The following is an 18,923-nucleotide window of genomic DNA, read 5'->3' on the forward strand; positions in this document are numbered from 1 at the left end:
CCTGATATTAAGTGGGAAGTACCTATTCCAGCATGTACTGCCTATTAACCTGATTTACCCTAGAGCTCATCTCAATACATAGAGATTTGTGGGTAAAACAGCTGGGAAAATAGAGCAAGTAGTCTTCAATCCCCTACTGGAGAGTTAATCTTTAACTTGCCAATCTCTTGTCTCTATCCCAGATAGATGAAAGCCTGTCAGAGTATGCAGTCTAGATGCCACTGACTAGAAATTCATCTAAGGCCCCAAAGTCCTTGGCACAGCTTTAGAAATGACTCATTATGAGAATGAAACCCAGTTAGCAACTCTAAAACTCTAAATGTCTTTGAAAAAAGTTATATAAGGAAATTTTCTTTAAGTATGAAACATCTAAGAATTTAAGAAACAATATGAGGGAAAAGCAAATAAAATCTTTAGGATGAATTTGTTTTATTCTCATTGGCCATTGATCATGGCATGAATGTGTTTTAAGGAGCAGAGGAAACATTTGGAGTGTGATGTTTGAAGGCTAGAAAGCAATTGCCTATGCTTTACATTTCTTTTTTCTTTTCTTTTTTTTTTTTGTTTTTTTTCTGAGATGGAGTTTTACTCTTGTTGCCCAGGCTGGAGAGCAATGGCGCAATCTTGGCTCACCGTAACCTCCACCTCCCAAGTTCAAGCAATTCTCCTGCTTCAGCCTCCCAAGTAGCGGGGATTACAGGCATGCACCACCACGCCCGGCTAATTTTGTATTTTTAGTAGAGGTGGGGTTTCTCCATGTTGATCAGGCTGATCTTGAACTCCCGACCTCAGGTGGTCCACCCGCCTCGGCCTTCCAAAGTGCTGGGATTACAGGCGTGAGCCACCGTGCCCTGCTAAGCTTTGCATTTCTACAGTCAACTTTGTAACAACATTGCTAAGATAAGAGCAATGAAAAGCAAGAGTCCCTAAGAACTGGCTAACCTGCCAACAGTCTGCAGTCTATAGAAAGTGCAGGCATTCATAGAAGCTAGTCACTTTCCTGGTTTGCTGTTTCCTTTTCCCAGCAATTCTTTTGTTCAAGCTCAGACGCCCATCCCAGAAAGCTGAGAAAAGAAACCTCAGTAAGATAGAAGACACACTTTATAATGGGGCAAGCTGCAATGAAAAATTCACACTGGAAACCTCCGTAGGAAGTAAAATGAAACCCCTGTTTCAAATACAAAGAGGACAAATGTCTTATTATGCTAAAAAGCCTCAAATTGTGTAGAGCTAGTTGGAACAGACAGTTCCCATAGTCATAGTTTTTATTCATTCTTACAAAAACCGTCTTTTGAGACCGATATTCTTTAAATATTGCTATCATTTGTAAAACTGGTTAAAAATGTCTGCTGTATTGTAGCCTTAATCCAAAGACCCAGATGATATATTTCTGCATTTGCATTTATTTCTAATAAATATTATGTCTCTGTTGCTTGATGTTTATTTTCTCTTTCATGAGAAAGGCTTAAATGCCAGATAATTTAAAAACAAGTCATGTGCAACTTTTGTAATTATCATCTTACATACTTGCTAATTAATTCATTCATTTAATAAGGAGTACTTACTGTGTGCCTGGCGTTGATACAGGACTAGGCACTTTTTACAGTATAAAAACAAACTAGTAACAATGAAAAAAATAAAGACTCCAAGGCTGTAAGCCCTATGAGAAGCTTTTTTTCACTATCATATCCCTATTCTTCCTAGCATGTCTTAGAAATCTGTGAAATGAATGAATGAATCAATGATCAACACCTCCACAAGCTGACAGCCTAGGAGTAAAGTCAGTATATAAATGTATCTCATACAACTTCTAAATTGATGAGTACTATAAGAAAGAGACACATTTGGGTCAGAAGTTCAATGGGCAAATAATCATAATAATTTAAAAAAGAGACACATTAAGTGCTAGAGGAGAATGGAGACATAATTCCATTTTAAGTGCTGGAGTGAGAAGATAGAGTTAAGATGACAGAAACAATAGGTGTTTCAGTTTTGCAGGAACACGGTGTCTCTCAGTGGGAATAATGTTGGAACAATGCTGGAAAGGTAGGTGATGGCAGATCACAGAAGCCTTGAATGCCTGCCAAAGAAAAGTAAGTTCAGAAAGAGAAGCCAGTAAGGGGAGTGTAAAACTGATTAGACTGGAAATAGACTGACAACAAAGAGACCAATTAGGGAGCTATTGGGACAGTCCAGGCACAAGTTAAAGGTTACCTGAGCTGGGTAAAGCCAATTTTACAAGGAGTAAAAGTCAAGAAACTGGTGAATTTCTAGCAGAAGCTGACAAGTTAGAACCAGGCCATGCCAAGCAACACACCATGGTTTCGATGCTTGGTGGCCAGGGAGGTACACGTTCTACTCACAGAAATTGGTACCACAAAAACAAGAGCATTTTGCAAAGATGAGATGAAGGTTTTGGTTTCAGATGTACTACTTTTAAAGAATGATTGGATATTTGGTGACAAATGAAAACACCTGGAAATGTCAAACTAAAGCCCAAGAAAGACATCTAAACTAAATGTAAAAACACAACTTTAGGATCCTCTGCGTATAGTTTCAGAATCAGCATGTGGTTGAAGCCATTAAATTGAATGAGAGAGAAAAGAAAAGTGTGAATCGAACCTTGAATACTGGCTAAATGTAGGAGGAAGAAGGGAAGTCAGGGAGGGAAGAAGGTGATTCAGAGCCATGAAATCCAAAGAGGAGAATTTCCAAAGCTTGTGGTGCCAAATGCTGCAGAGAGATGAAAGTATATATGAACTGAGAAAAAGCCATGAGATTTGATCACCAGGAAATGACTGGTGACCTTTAAAATGCAATTTCCATAGACTAGTAAGGTCAGTAAACCAACTACAAGGAAGTAAGGGTGGAGAGGATGATAAATCAGTGGAAGAGAGAATACAGATGATGCTTTCAAGAACACTGGCCTTTAGGAGAAGGAAAAAAACAGAAGACTGTCCTAGGAAAGAACAGGTCAAAGGTCAGTTTCTTTAAGACAAGTGTCCCTCAAACTGAAGGAGAGTATTTATCAAATAAGATTGCAAATTCTTAGACAAGGCAGTATGAGGGGGGGGAAAAAAGTTTAAAAACAAATAAATAAAAATAAAATAAAAGATTGAAGACACAAGTAGGAAGAGATAATTGGAGGAGCAAGTTTTTCAGAGCAAACAAGAGGAAACGTAATGGCCTGGAAGACTATCACTTCAGAGAACTAAAGTAGAATTTCTTCTGCTGAGGCAATAGAAAAATGAAGACAAACTTAATGAAAAGAAATACTGAAGTGAAAAATGAAAAATTTTGAAGGACTTGACATTTTCCTTAAAACAGGAGGAGCCAATTACAACTTCTACTTCTGGGTAAATGAAGTAGACATATTTTTTTCTATTCTTCTTGCTAAGTACAACTACAGACCCTGGGCATTACATATAAAAGAAACTTAAGAAGGCTCTGAAAGATAAAAAGAAGAAAGCAGACCAGCTGGAAACCTAAGGACACAAGGAATATTATAGTGTTGAATTCCATAAGTTTTATTTTTGCCTCCTAAATCGTAGATTTGGAGCTAAGTAGTCAACCCAGAAATTCCAACAAGCACAGGAAAAACAAACAAACAAAAACCTCGAGAACCAGGAAAGGAAGAACAGCCTAACAAGAAAGAAAAACTTGCAGACACTAGTCATTCTACTCCAGTGAAACCCTGCAGAACACCTGAAGCCCTACCACACCCACACCAGCAAAGACCAGGTGGAAAGCCTAGACTTCCACTCTCACAAGGGTGTAACAAGTGCCCAAACATACCTACAAGGATGGTAGGCCTCAGAGAAGGCCAAATAGGGAGCTGGAACGTTCATCTCTATCAGGATGTAATGTGAGTGGAGGCCCCAGGGACACTAACAAGGCACTGCTATGCTCCCCACCACAGAACTCTCAGTGGATGCCTAGTGGGGAGCTGAAACACCCAGTCTCAGTCAGCACTAACAAGGACCCTCTAGATTTCTTCCCCTATATGACAGAAGGCGTCACCCCTACACCCATTGTCACAGAGTGTCAGAAGAAGCCAGTCAAAACAGAATGTTGAAATAAGATCCAGAGTCTCATGACATACTACCAAAAAATGGCAAGGTTTCAACTGAAAATCATGCATCATACCAAGAAATAGGAAGGTCTTAAATTGAATGAATAAAAGACAACCAACAGATAACAACATCAAGATGACAGAGATGTTAGAATTACCTGATGACAATTTTAAAGCAGCCATCATAAAATGCTCTAATAAGCAATAATAAACACACTTGGAACAGATGAAGTTGCAGGAAATTTCAGTAAGAAATAGAATACTCAGCAAACAAATAGAAAATATAAATGAAACCCAAATGGAAGTTTTAGAACTGAAAAACACAATAACCCAAGTAGAAAACTCATTGCATAGGCTCAATAACAGAATGAGAGAGATAAAGAAAAGAATTAGAGAACTGAAATAGAACAATGAAAGTTACCCAAACTGAACAACAACAAAAAATTGGCTGGAAAAAGGAAATGAACAGAGACTAAGAAATCTGTGGGACTATAACCAAAGAGTTAACATGTATGTTAACTCTCATAACGTTTTGTGTTAAGAGCGTCTCAGACAATAAGGAGAAAGAGGGTAAAGTTAAAAATGAAATAATGCCTGAAAACTTCCCAACTTTCTCAAACAGGATAAACCCAAAGAAATTTACACCAAGACATATCGAAGTCAAATTTCAGAAAACTAAAAACAAATAAAAATGATTGAAAGCAGCATGAGAGAAATAGTGCCTTACTTATAGGTGGACAAATAATTCAAAGACAATATATTTCTTATCAGTAATCATGGAGGCCAGAATAAAGTGGCATGACATTTTACAAGTGCTGAAAGAAAAGCATTGTCTGTCAGAGTTCTGTAACTATCAAAAATGTCCCTCAGAAATGAAAGGGAAATCAAGAAATTCACAGATGAAGAAAAATTAAGGTAATTTTTCACCAGCAGATCTACCCCAACAGAATGGCTAAAGGAAGTTCTCTAAGCAGAAAGGAAACCAACAAACAGCGAGGAAGAAAGAACACAGTAAGTATTAATATGAGTAAATACAATAGGCTTTCCTCGCATCTTCAGAATTATGTCTGACAGTCGAGGCAAAAATTACAACACTGTCTCATATGGTACTAAATGTTTGTAGAGGAAATATGTAAGACAATTCTATTGTAAAGAGGAACGATAAAGAAATATAAAGTGATACAAGTTTCTTATACTTTTCTCAAACCAGTAAAATGATAACATCAGCAGGCTACAATAAGTTATACATATAGAATGCAATACTGAGAGAAACCACTAAAAATATATACACAGAGATACATTCAAAATACTATAGGTAAATCCAAATGGGATTCTAAAGAATGTTCAAGTAATGCAGAGGAGGGCAGGGAAAAGGAAACAGAAAAATAAAGAATAGAACAAACCAAAAACAAACAAACAAAAAAGAACAGCAAACTTAAGCCCTCACATATCAATAATTACATTAAATTTCAGTAGTCTAAATATACCAATTAAAAGACAAATATTAGCAGAGTGGATGAAAGACGTGACCCAATTATATGCTTTCTACAAGAAACTCACTTCAAATATAAAAATATAGGCAGTTGAAAATAAAGATGGAAAATGATATTCCATGCAAACATTAATCAAAATAAAACAGCAGTGACTGTATTCCTAACAGATAAAGTAAACTTGAAAGCAAAAAACAATAAAATTATCAAAGACAAAAAAAGACCTTCTATAATAATAAAAAGGGTAAATTTACTATGAAGGCATGGCTATGCTAAGTGCATATGTACCAAACAACAGAGCTACAATATACGTGAAGCAAAAACTTATAAAACTGAAAGGAGAAATAGACAAATCCACAAGTATTGTTTGATAACTCAACATCTTCTTTCAACAGTTCAGAGGGCAATTAAACAAAAAAAATCAACAAGAATATAGGAAACTCAGTAACACTGTCAAACGACAGGATCCAATCAACATTGATAGAATATTGCACGCACCAATAGCAGAATACACATTCTCTTCAAGTGTCCAGGGAATGTACATAAAGATAGATCATATCCTGGGCCATAAAACATACCTCCACAGATTGGAAGAATTGAAGTCATTCAGCATGCATTCTCTGCACAATGGAATCAAACTGGAAATCAGTAATAGGAACATCTCCATGCACTTGGAAATGAAACATCATACTTCTGTGGTCAAAAGGAATGTCTTGGGTCAAAATGAATGTCTTGGGAACATTAAGAAAATTTAAAAATACATTAAACTGAATGAAAATGAAATAAAGTATACCCAAATGTGTGGAACACAGCTAAAGCAGTGCTGAGAAGTAAATTTAGATCACTAAATACATACATTGAAAAAGTGAAAGCCTCAAGTGAATTTTCTAAGCTCCCACCCCAAGAACCTTGAAAAAAATAAAAAATAAACCCAAAGCAAGAAAGAAACAATAGAGCATAAATCAGTAAAATTGAAAGCAGAAAAAAATTTAAAAATTAATTTAAAAAGAGAGATGATTCTTTGAAAAGGTTGATAAAGTTGACAAAATTCTAGCAAGACTGACAAAGAATAGAAGAAAGTAGACACAAATTACTAGTATGAGGAATGAAACAGGGGCTATCACTATAGACTGAGAAAGCCTCTCTTCCTTGACCTAACTAACTATAGTCAGGCTCCTATGAACACTCTTCTTGACTAGGCCCTAATTTTGGGGCTTCCATGCTCATCCATGTTTAGTCCAGTTTTAGCAAGAATCCAGCTGGGTCAGTTTAGGGAAAATCCCCCACCCATAATAGCTGATCAAATTCCTTATCCCCTACCCATAATATCTTATCACTCTGGCATGCCTTTGGCAATAATTCTGTCAAGTCAGTTTAGCCAGAATCCTCCTTAACCCTGATGATTCCTCCTAGTAATTTTCCATCTACTGACCTCTCTCCTCCACTCCTCACCCTCTCCTGGGGCTATAAATCTCCACTTGTCCTGTTGTATTCAGAATTGAGCCTGATCTCGCTCTCCTATTACAAAACTCCATTGTAGTAGCCCCCTTTGAATAATCTGCCTTATCATTCTTCAACAAATGTCAAGAATAATTTTTTGTCTTTGACAGAATCCTACAAATATCAAAAGTATAAGAAGGGTATACTACTACCAACAACTTTAACACATACATCTGAAGACTTAGGTGAAATGAACTAATTCTTTAAAAGTATAAAGTACCACAACTCATTCAACATGAAACAAATAATTTGAATAGTTTTAAAACTATTAAGAAAATGGAATTTGTGATTTAAGCATTCCCAAAATAAAAACCTCCAGGCTCAAACAATTTTGCTGGTGAATTTTGCCAGACATTTAAAGATGAATTAACACTAATCCTGCAAAACATTTACAAAAAAATAGAATAAGAGGGAACTCATTCCAATTCATTTTATGAAGCTGATATTACCCTGATGCCAAAACCAAAGACTATTATGAAAAAAAGCAAACCACAGACTGATAGCCCTCATGAATATAGACACAAAATTCCTTAACAAAATGTTTGCAAATAGAATTCAGCAATATGCAAAGAAAGTATATACCATGACCAAGTGAGATTCATTCCAGAGATGCAAAGCTGGATCAATATATGAAAATCAATCAAACAGGCTAAAGAAAAAAAAAGAAGAAAATTACATGATTATATTTTTAATGCAGAAAACATCTTTGACAAAATAAACACCAATTCTTGATTAAAACACTCAGAAAAATAGGAATAGAGCAGGACCTCTTCAAATTCATAAAGAACATTTATAACAGTAACTACAGCTAACATTTAATGATGAAAGACAATGCTTTCCTCCTAAGAGCTGAAACAAGGCAAGGATGTCCACTTTCATCTTTCTTATTCACCATAATGTTAGAAGTTCTAGCCAGTGCAATAAGGCAAGAAAAGGAAATAAAGGCATATATATATATATATATATCTCAAAAGGAAGAAATTAAACTACAAAACAAAACTAGCAGAAAACGTAATTGTCTACATAGAAAATCCTAAGAAATGTACAAATGTCTCATAGAAACAGGCTGAGTATGGTAGAAGGTGGAGGTGAGAGGATCACTTGAGCCTAGGAGTTCAAGACCAGCCTAGGTACAAGAACAAGACCCCATCTCTACAAAAAAAAAAAAAAAAAAAATTAGCCAAGCATGGTGGCATAGCTTATAGTCTCAGCTACTTGGGAGGCTGATGCAGGAGGATTGCTTAAGCCCAGGAGTTCAAGGCTGCAGTGAGCCGTGATTGCACCACTGCACTTCAGGCTGGGTAACAGAGTGAGACTTTGTCTCAAACAAACAAAAAACTCATAGAGCTAATAAATGAGTCAGATAGGTCCGGAAAATAAGATAAACATACAAAATCAATAATATTTCTACATACTAGCAATGAACAGGTGGACACTGAAATTAAAAATGCAAGACCATTTACAATTGCTCTAAAAAAATAAAATTAAAACACTTATGTGTATGTCTAACACATGTATGGGATTTTGTATGCTGAAAACCACGAAACACTGATTTAAGAAATCAAAGATGTTATAAATAAAGGAAGAGACATATGCTCTTCACAGATTGGAAGGCTCAACATAATAAAGATGTCAGTTCTCCCCAAATTGATATGAGTTTATGTTACTTTCCTAAGGCTGCTGAAACAAGTTTCTACAAATTGAGTATTTTAAAACAAGAGAATTTTTTTCTCTCACAGTTCTGGAGGCCAGGAGTTTGAAATAAAGGGATCAGCAGGACTGCTTCCTTCTGAGGTCTCTGAGAGACAATCTGTTCCTGGACTCTTCCCCAGCTTCTGGTGGCTGCCAGAAATCCTTGGTCTTCCTTGGCTTGTGGCAGCAAAACTCCTGTCTCTGCCTTCATCCCCACATGGCCTTCTTCCCTATGTGTCTTGCTTTATAAGGACACCAGTCACTGGATATAGTGCCCACCCTAATCCAATACTACCTCGTTTTAGGTTGAATAATTACATTTACGAAGATGCTACGTTAGTCTGTTCTTGCATTGCTCTAAAGAACTACCTGATACTGGGTAATTTATTTTTTTAAAAAAAAGAAAGAGGTTTAATTGGCTCCTGGTTCTGCGCGTTGTGCAGGAAACATGGCTGGGGAGGCCTCAGGAAACTTACAATCATGGCAGAAGGCAAAAGGGAAGCAGGCATGTTTTACGTGGCTGGAGCAAGAGGAAGAGAGTTAAGGTGATGGTGCTATACGCTTTTAAACAGCCGGATCCTGTTAGAACTCTATCATAACAACAGTACCAGGGGGATGACGTTAAATCATTAGAAACCACCCCACAATTGAATCACCTCCCACCAGGCCCCACCTTCAACTTTGGGGATTAGAGTTCAACATGAGATTTGGGTGAGGACACAGAGCCAAACCGTATCAAATATGGTTTGTTTCCAAATAAGTTCATATTCTGATGTTCTGAGTGGACATGAATTTCAGGAAGATGCTATTCAACCCACCAAAAAGTTTAACACTATTCCCATCAAAAATCCCAGCAAGATTTTTTGTAAATATAGACAAGAGTACAACAAAATTTATATAGAAAGGCAAATGATCTAGAATAGTTTAAGTAATTTTGAAAAAGAACAGGCTGGGCACGGTGGCTCACGCCTGTAATCCCAGCACTTTGGGAGGCCGAGACCAGCAGATCATGAGGTCAGGAGATCGAGACCATCCTGGTTAACACGGTGAAACCCCGTCTCTACTAAAAATACAAAAAAAATTAGCTGGGCATGGTGGCGGGTGCCTGTAGTCCCAGCTACTCGGGAGGCTGAGGCAGGAAAATGGCGTGAACCTGGGAGGCGGAGCTTGCAGTAAGCCGAGATCGTGCCACTGCACTCCAGCCTGGGTGACAGAGGGAGACTCTGTCTCAAAAAAAATAAAAAGAAAAAGAACAATGAAGTCAGAGGAATCATTCTTTCCCATTTCAAGACTTGATATAGCTACAGTAATCGCCACTGTGTAGTATTGGTGGAGGGACAGACACATGGATCAATGGAACAGATCAGAGAACCCAGAAATTGATCCACACAAATATATCCAGGTGATTTGGGGCAAGGGTGCAAAAGCATCTCCATGGAGGAAAGATCACTTTTTCAACAAATACTGCAGGAGCATGTGGCTAACCACAGGGATAAATATGACCTCAACCTAACCCTCACATCTTATACCGAAATTAACTTGAAAAGATCATGGGCTCACACTATAAAACTTTTAGAGAAGATCTTTAGGAGCTCAGGTTATGCAAAGAATTCTTACGCTTGACACCAAAAGCACAACCCATAAAAGGAAAAAAAAATAAATTAGACTATATCAATATTTAAACTTTTGCTCTGTGAAAGGTTCTGTTGAAAGGATGGAAAGTGGCCAGGTGCGGTGGCTCACACCTGTAATCCCAGCACTATGGGAGGCCAGGGCGGGTGGATCACGAGGTCAGGAGATCGAGACCATCCTGGCTAACATGGTGAAACCCCGTCTCTACTAAAAATACAAAAAAAAATTAGCCGGGCGTGATGGCGGGCGCCTGTAGTTTCAGCTAGTTAGGAGGCTGAGGCAGGAGAACGGCATGAACCAGGAGGCGGAGCTTGCAGTGAGCCGAGATCCTGCCACTGCACTCCAGCCTGGGCAACTAAGCGAGACTCCGTCTCAAAAAAGAAAGGAAAAAAAAAGAAAGGATGGAAGGATGGAAAGACAGTTACAGCCTGGGAGAAATACTACAAAATAATATCACAAACCACATATCCAACAGAAGCTTAGAATTTAGAATAATAAAGAACTCTCAGAACTCAACACTTAAAACCTGAGCAATTCGGTTAGAAAATGAGCAAAAGATATGCAGAGACATTTCAGAGATGAGAATGTACTGATGGTGTATTAGTCTGTTTGCAGGCTGCTGATAAAGACATACCTCAGACTGGGAAGAAAAAGAGGTTTAATTGGACTTACAGTTCCACATGGCTGGGGAGGCCTCAGAATCATGGTGGGAGATGAAAGGCACTTCTTACATGGTGGCAGCAAGAGAAAAATGAGGAAGAAGCAAAAGCGGAAACCCCTGATAAACCCATCAGATCTCATGAGACTTATTCACTATCACAAGAGTAGCACGGGAAAGACCAGCCCCCATGATTCAAGTACCTCCACCTGGGTCCCTCCCACAACACATGGGAATTCTGGGAGATACAATTCAAGTTGAGATTTAGGTGGGGACCCAGCCAAACCATATCAGATGGCAAATAAGCACATGAAAAGATGTTCACCATCATTAGTGATTAGGAAAATGCAACTTAAAACCATAATGAGATATCATTACGCACCTATTAAAATGGCTAAGATAAAAAATAGTGACAACTCCAAATGCTGGTGAGGATGCAGAGACACTGATTATTCATGCATCGCTGTGGGAATGTAAAATAGTACAGTCCCTCTGGAAAGCAGCTTGGCAGTTTCTTTAAACATGCAAATACCACACAATTGAACTCTGGGCATTTATTCTGGAGAAAAAAAAAAGGAAAAAGCTTTAGACAAATGTTTGGAGCAGCTTTATTTATAATAGCTAAAAACTGGAAACAATCCAGGTGTCCTTGAACAGATTAATGATTCAACAGACTGTAGCCAATCCACATCATGGAATACTACTCATATATATATACTCACATATATGTCAATATAAGTATGTGTGTTGCTACATGCAAAACCACTGAAGGATTATGCTGAGTGAAAGATTAAAAAACAGTGCTAAAAGGTTACATACTGTATGATCTGATTTAATTTTTTTTTTTTTTTTGAGACAGAGTCTCACTCTGTTGCCCAGGCTGGAGTGCAGTGGCACAATCTCAGCTCACTGCAACCACCGCCTCCTAGGTTCAAGTGATTCTCATGCCTCAGCCTCCCTACTAGCTGGGATTACAGGTGCAGGCCACCATGCCCAGCTAATTTTGTCTTTTTAGTAGAGACAGGGTTTCATCATGTTGGCCAGGCTGGTCTTGAACTCTTGACCTCAGGTGATCCACCCACCTCGGCCTCCCAAAGTGCTGGGATTACAGGCATGAGCCATTGCGTCCAGCCCTGTATGATCTGATTGATTATAATTTTGTCAAAATTGTGCAGGTAAAGAACAGTTTAGTGCATGCCAGAGGTCAGAAGAGAGAGGGGAAGGAAGGAAGTGTGTCTGGCTATAACAGAGCAGCAGGAGGGATCTTTCTGCTGACAGAAATTTCTCTATCTTGACTATATCAGTGTCAATATTCTGACTGTGATACTGTACTATAGTTTTGTGAGATGTTGCCGTTGGAGGAAACTGAATAAAGGGTGCATGGGATCTCTGCATTGTTTTTTACAACTGCATGCGAATCTACAGGTATCCTAAAATAAGAAGTTTAATTTAAAAACATAATAACTGTGGCTGCTACATAATAATTGGTATATATGAGTATTAAGTAAAATGAATTAAGCTAAAAAATGAAATAGGAGAAGGCACTGGCAGGAAGTAGAGATGGAAAGTCTTTGGAAAGGTGTTGTATTTCTACTTGATAGGAAGTTAGATAGATTATTTAGAATTGATTCTCCCTCCATTTTCAAGTATCATAGAAATGCATCAAAATATTGAAGTGCACAAACACACATATATACAAACATCCTTATGTCCCAAGAACAAAGCAGAGTGTCAAAAGAAACTAAAACAAAAAGCAAAAAAAAAATGCAGGGAGAAGAATAAATACATACATTTCAGGGATGTGGTAGTAATAATCACGGTAGTAGCATCGACCATTTACTGAACACTTACAATAGCCACCAGTGAAGTGCTTGCCATTCATTGTCTCATTGCATAGTTTGCAAGTACATTTTGTCAATATCCCAATTTTATAGATGAAGAACTTGAAGCCTGTAGAAGTTAAAATCACGCAGCTGAGAAATGGCCAAGCAAGAGAACAAACCCTGATTTGAGAGTTGGCCAGGCAGGGTGGCTCACGCCTGTAATCCCAGTACTTTGCGGGGCTGAGGGGGGTGGATCATGAGGTCAGGAGAACTGATCGTCCCCCTGCTGTCTTGTCAAAAGAAGACATACGTGTGGCCAACAATCATATGAAAAAAGCTCAACATCATTGATCATTAGAGAAATACAAATCAAAACCACAATGAGATACCATCTCACACCAGTCAGATTGGCAATTACTAAAAAGTCAAAAAAATAACACATGCTGGTGAGGCTGTGGAGAAATAGAACACTTAGATACTGTTGTGAGAGTGTAAATTAGTTCAACCATTGTGGAAGACAGTGTGGCAATGCCTCAAAGACCTAGAGGCAGAAATACCATTAGACCCAGCAATTTCTTTACTGGGTATATACCCAAAGAAATATAAATCATTCTTTTATAAAGACACATGCACGCATATGTTCATTGCAGCACTATTCACAGTAGCAAAGACATGCAGTCAACCCAAATGCCCATCAATGACAGACTAGATAAAGAAAATGTGGCACATGCACACCATAGAATGCTATGCAGCCATAAAAAACAACCAGGTCATGTCCTTTGCCGGGACATGGATGGAGTTGGAGGCATTATCCTTAGCAAACTAACGCAGGAACAAAAAACCAAATACCACATGTTCTCACTTATAGTGGGAGCTAAATGATGAGAACACATGGACACATAGAGGGGAACAATGCACACTAGGGCCACTGAAGGGTTGAGGGTGAGAGAAGGGAGAGGATCAGGAAAAATAAGTCATGGATACTAGGCTTAATACCTGGATGATGAAATAATCCATACAACAAATCCCCATGACGCACATTTACCTATGTAACAAACCTGCACATCCTGCACACGTACCCATGAACGTTAAATAAAAGTTAAAAAATAAAAATAAATCAGCAATCTCCTAAGAAGAGAAAAAAAGAAAAAGAAAATGAAAATGACCTTGTCAGACCTTTGGCCATGAGGTCCTCTGACCCGTGAAACCAAGAGACAGGAGGATAACTCACAGAACCCAACCCTGGACTCAAGAAGATGCACCTTCCTTCAGTGATTTAAACATTTAACATCCTCAGGAGATTGGAAAAACTCAGGCCCAAACAACCTTGGTTTCCACTGTTTTCCTCAAATGGACTCCAAAATCCATTTGAAGTCTGCTGCTATTTCTATAAGGATGGGACGAAAATGAGAACATCCTTAAAGTGTTAATTTGTTAGGCTTTGTCATGACTGTTAGTGATGGTAATTATTTAAATGATACTGGTTAATTTGTTTTATTGTTTCACATAATTTGATTTATTTGCTATTTATTGGTTCACTTATGTAATGAGTAGGGTTGGATTAATAGAGTTTCAAATGTAAATTCATTTCCACTAATGTTTATGAGCTACATTTGTAGATGTGGTTTAAATAAATACACAACCAGGAATCAGGATTACAGTATATTTTCAGAGTAATAAAGTGAGAATTCAAATATGTTGCAGAAATAAATAAGATATGCAGATTCACAAAGAAAACCGCCTACCTGAGATGGGAGGCATAGCCAAATTCCGTCTCACAGTAAATAGATCTCATTTTCTTCCTGACCCACCCAAAAAGAAAATTGTAAAATAAAAAGCCCAGGGTCACAGGTACTTCCGTATGCTATGTCACTGAGAAAGGCTTCCACACTGTCCTACTTGGCCCTGATGTTTGGGGTATGCTGGCAGTCAGAGGGATTCTGAGAAAAGCACTTTGGGGCAGCTTCTCTGCTGGTCCTGCCGTCTCATGCCCTGCCGCATCTAGCTGCAGTTCCTACGGAATACCATGCACCAGGGTGAATGAAGGAGACCAGAGAGCTGCTGGAGCTTCCCTGCAAAATCCTTTGCATGCTCAGCACTGCACATGCTCCTCAGCTGATTGTAGGTAAGGAAATGACCAGAAATAAGTTGCTCCCTGACTTGGGATGGATGAACCTCTCCCAAGCACGAGGGTATTGCTGAGTACACCAGGAGACTCCACTGGCTAAGAGAGTGGTCTTGGTGCCCTGGAAGAACAGATTTATCTTATGTGGAAGAACAACAGAAATATCCCTTTACTTGTTGATGTACCCTCGAAATGGTAAAAAAAAAAAAAAAAAAAAAAAAGTAATAAATATATATAAATAGATTTTTGAATACAAATTTATGTTCACTAATGTTTATGATCTACATTTGTAAATGTGGTTAAAATAAGTACAAAGCCAAAAATCAAAATTACAGTATATTTTTGGAGTAATAAAGGGAGAAGTCAAATATGTATTATATATGTCTATGTATATATATGTGTGTGTATATAGGTGTGTATATATATAAATATATACATAAATATGTGTGTGTGTGTATATGTATAGATAGATAGATAGATATTTTTTTTTTACTGACCACAGAAGCAGGCCAAAACAGTGATGAAAGAGCTTAATGGCCTGAATGAGCCAGCCCAGTCCTTAATAAGTGCAGATTTACAAACCAGTCAGCCTTCTATAAAGGAACTATGTTGGTTAGAGGGGCAGGTTGAAGATCAGAAAATTTCAATAGCCTGCCTAACTTTTCCAGATATTAATGACTGTTAAGGGCTGAATTGTGTTCTCCCAAAATTTATATGTTGAAGATTTAACTCCCAGTATCTCAAAATGTGACTGTATTTGGAGATAGGGTCTTTAAAGAGGTAATTAAGTTAAAATGAGGTCATTGGGAGGGCCCAAATCCAATAGGGCTGGTGTATTTATTAAAAGAGGCAATTAGGACACAGATACACAGCAGAGACCATGTAAAGACACAGCAAGAATATGGGAAGAGGAAGAAGAAGAAGAAGAAGAGGAAGAGGAAGAGGAAGAGGAAGAGGAGGAAGAAGAGGAGGAGGAGGAGAAGAAGGGGAAGGAGAATAAAGGGAAGGAGAAGAAGGGGAAGAAGAAGAAGAAGAAGAAGAAGAAGGAGAAAGAGAAGGAGAAGGAGAAGGAGAAGGAGAAGGAGGAGAAGGAGAAGGAGAAGGAGAAGGAGAAGGAGGAGAAGGAGAAGGAGAAGGAGAAGGAGAAGGAGAAGGAGAAGGAGAAGGAGAAGGAGAAGAGAGAAAAGAAAAAGGAGAAGGCCATCTACAAACTCAGGAGAGAGGCCTGAGAAGGAACCAACCCTACTGACACCTTGATCTTGGACTTCCAGCCTCCCAAACTGTGAGAAAATGTTTCTGTTATTTAAGCCACCAGTCTGTAACTTTGTTAAGGTAGCCCTAGCAAATTAATACAATGACCAAATTTAAGTTTGCATCAAGTCCTACAGCTAAAGTTGGGGCTAGCAGCTCCCTCATCCCAGCAACACATTAATGGTGTATTGTAATTTTAAGTACCAGAGGAATTGACTTTATTTTTAACTTTGAAACTAGAGGAGATCTTTGGTTCTCCCTATTGGAATGTCATTCTGTTTTGTCTTGATGTTTCCTTGAATGGACAGAAAGGGGTAGAATTACTGCTGGCAAGCAAATCGTGCATAAGGTAAAGCTTACTGTTCTATTCCTCAACTGTCACCTATGTGCCATGAACACCTGTGGCAAATCCACATTACTGATGTGCTTATGACCTGTAATTTTTAGACCTAATTCTGTTTTTCTTTTAAATTTCTCTCATAAATAAATGTTTAATAAGAAGATGAGGCAGGGTGCAGTGGCTCACACCTGAAATGCCAGCACTTTGGGAAGCAGAGACAGGCAGATCACTTGAATTCAGGAATTTGAGACCAGCCTGGGAAACATGGTGAAATCCTGTCTCTACAAAAAAATAAAAAATAAAAAATACAGGTTGGGGGCAGTGGCTCACGCCTGTAATCCCAGCACTTTGGGAGGCCAAGGTGGGCAGATCACGAGGTCAGGAATTCGAGACTATCCTGGCCAACATGGTGAAACCCTGTCTCTACTAAAAATACAAAAATTAGCTGGGTGTGGTGGCGTGTACCTGTAGTCCCAGCTACTCGAGAGGCTGAGGCAAGAGAATCACTTGAACCTGGGAGGTGGAGGTTGCAGTGAGCCAAGATTGCACCACTGCACTCCAGCCTGGTGACAGAGTGAGACTCTGTCTCAAAAACAAACAAACAAACAAACAAAATACAAAAAATAGCCAGATGTGGTGGTGCATGCCTGTGATCCCAGTTACTCAGGAGGTTGAGGTGAGAGGATCACTTGAGCCTGGGAGGTCAAGACTGCAGTAAGCCATAATCATTCCACTGCACTCCAGCCTGGGTGACAGAGTGAGACCCCATCTCAAAAAGAAAGAAAAGAAAGGAAGGAAAGAAGAAAGGAAGGAAGGGAGGAAGGGAGGAAGGGAGAAAGGGAGGAAGGAAGGGAGGAAGTGGGGAAGAAGGAGGGAAGGAGGGAAGGAAGGAGACTTTAGCTAAGTATCAACCAGTGCCTGCCTATGGGGAAACTATTAGAGGTCAGGAAAGAACCACTCAAAAGAAGCAGGCTGAGCAAACCTAGGAGCTCACACAGTTCCTGAAATAGTTCAAGTTTCCACCTGCCAGAGTGGAAATACGTCATAATACACAGAGCACTGGATAGTATGTCAGAAGGGTGTTGCCTCCATAGTGGGAAAAAGCTAACCTAGACTCAAGGCTGCTCTGGTTCTGCCTACAGAGTCTGAAAGCAAGCCTCAAAAGGACGAAACTGTTCCTGAGTATCTTATCTACATCCCAGAACAAAGCTCAAGATTGCTTAAAATAAAAAAGAATGTTCAGCATCCAACAATGTAGAATCACAATGTCACAGATCCAGTTGAAAATTACCAGGAATGTAAAGAAGCAGGAAACTATGACCCATACTCAGGACAAAAATCTATTAAACCTGGCCCAGAAATGATACTGAGGATTAAATTAATAGACAAGAATATTAAAATGATTGTTGAAACTATATTCTATACAGTATACTCAAGAAGGCAGAGGAAAACATAAGCATGCCAAAAAACACAGCAGGAGAAACAATATTAAGAAGTCCCCAGTCAAGCCTGGGCAACATGGCAAAATCCCATCTCTACCAAAAATACGAAAATTAGCCAGGCATGGTGCTGCACACCTGTAGTCCCAGATACTCGGGAGGTGGGAGGATAATCTGAGCCTGGGAGGTGGAGGCTGCAGTGAGCCATGATTGAATCACTGCACTCCAGCCTGGGTGACAAAGCGAGACCTTATAGATATATATTTTAAAAAAAGTCCCCAGTGAAACTTCTAGAGATGAAAAGCAATGTCTGAGATAAAAACACATAGGATGAGAGTAAAATAATGCCCCCATAAGGTTGTTAAAAAGGTCACAGTAATGAATTTAAAGTGCTTAACACCATGTCTGGATCTTCATTTGCATAAATAATTGATAACCACTGATATTACTGATTCTGCTGTAAATTCAGATTGTCAGAATAATCATAATAGTGGCTAACATTTCTTTAGCACCTATTTATGTTCCATACTGTATTAAGGACTTCAATTTAAATATCTCTAAGAGATATAAGTAAATTTTAAATATCAATTAATATGTTTTCTTTTTCCTTCCTGTTATTAGTAAGAAATGATTTTCAAACTTAATGTTGGCCTTCTGGTCTCTCTTTATCTCTACTTCTTTTTACATTTTGCTTTCCTAATTCTGTTTTTTTAGCCTATAAGCTTCACCTTGGTAAAGTTAAATTTTTTTAATTTTCTTCATTCTATTGATAATTCCTTCTCTCTTATCTTTTAATAATACACTGAAAACACACAGAGAGAGGTTTAAAAAAAAAAAAGAAAGAATAACATTTTGATTAATAGATGTCGTTTTTAAGGTAGACCCAGAGGATAATTCTAAC

Source organism: Pongo pygmaeus, chromosome 5, assembly GCF_028885625.2.
Source record: "Pongo pygmaeus isolate AG05252 chromosome 5, NHGRI_mPonPyg2-v2.0_pri, whole genome shotgun sequence".
NCBI lineage: Eukaryota > Metazoa > Chordata > Mammalia > Primates > Hominidae > Pongo > Pongo pygmaeus.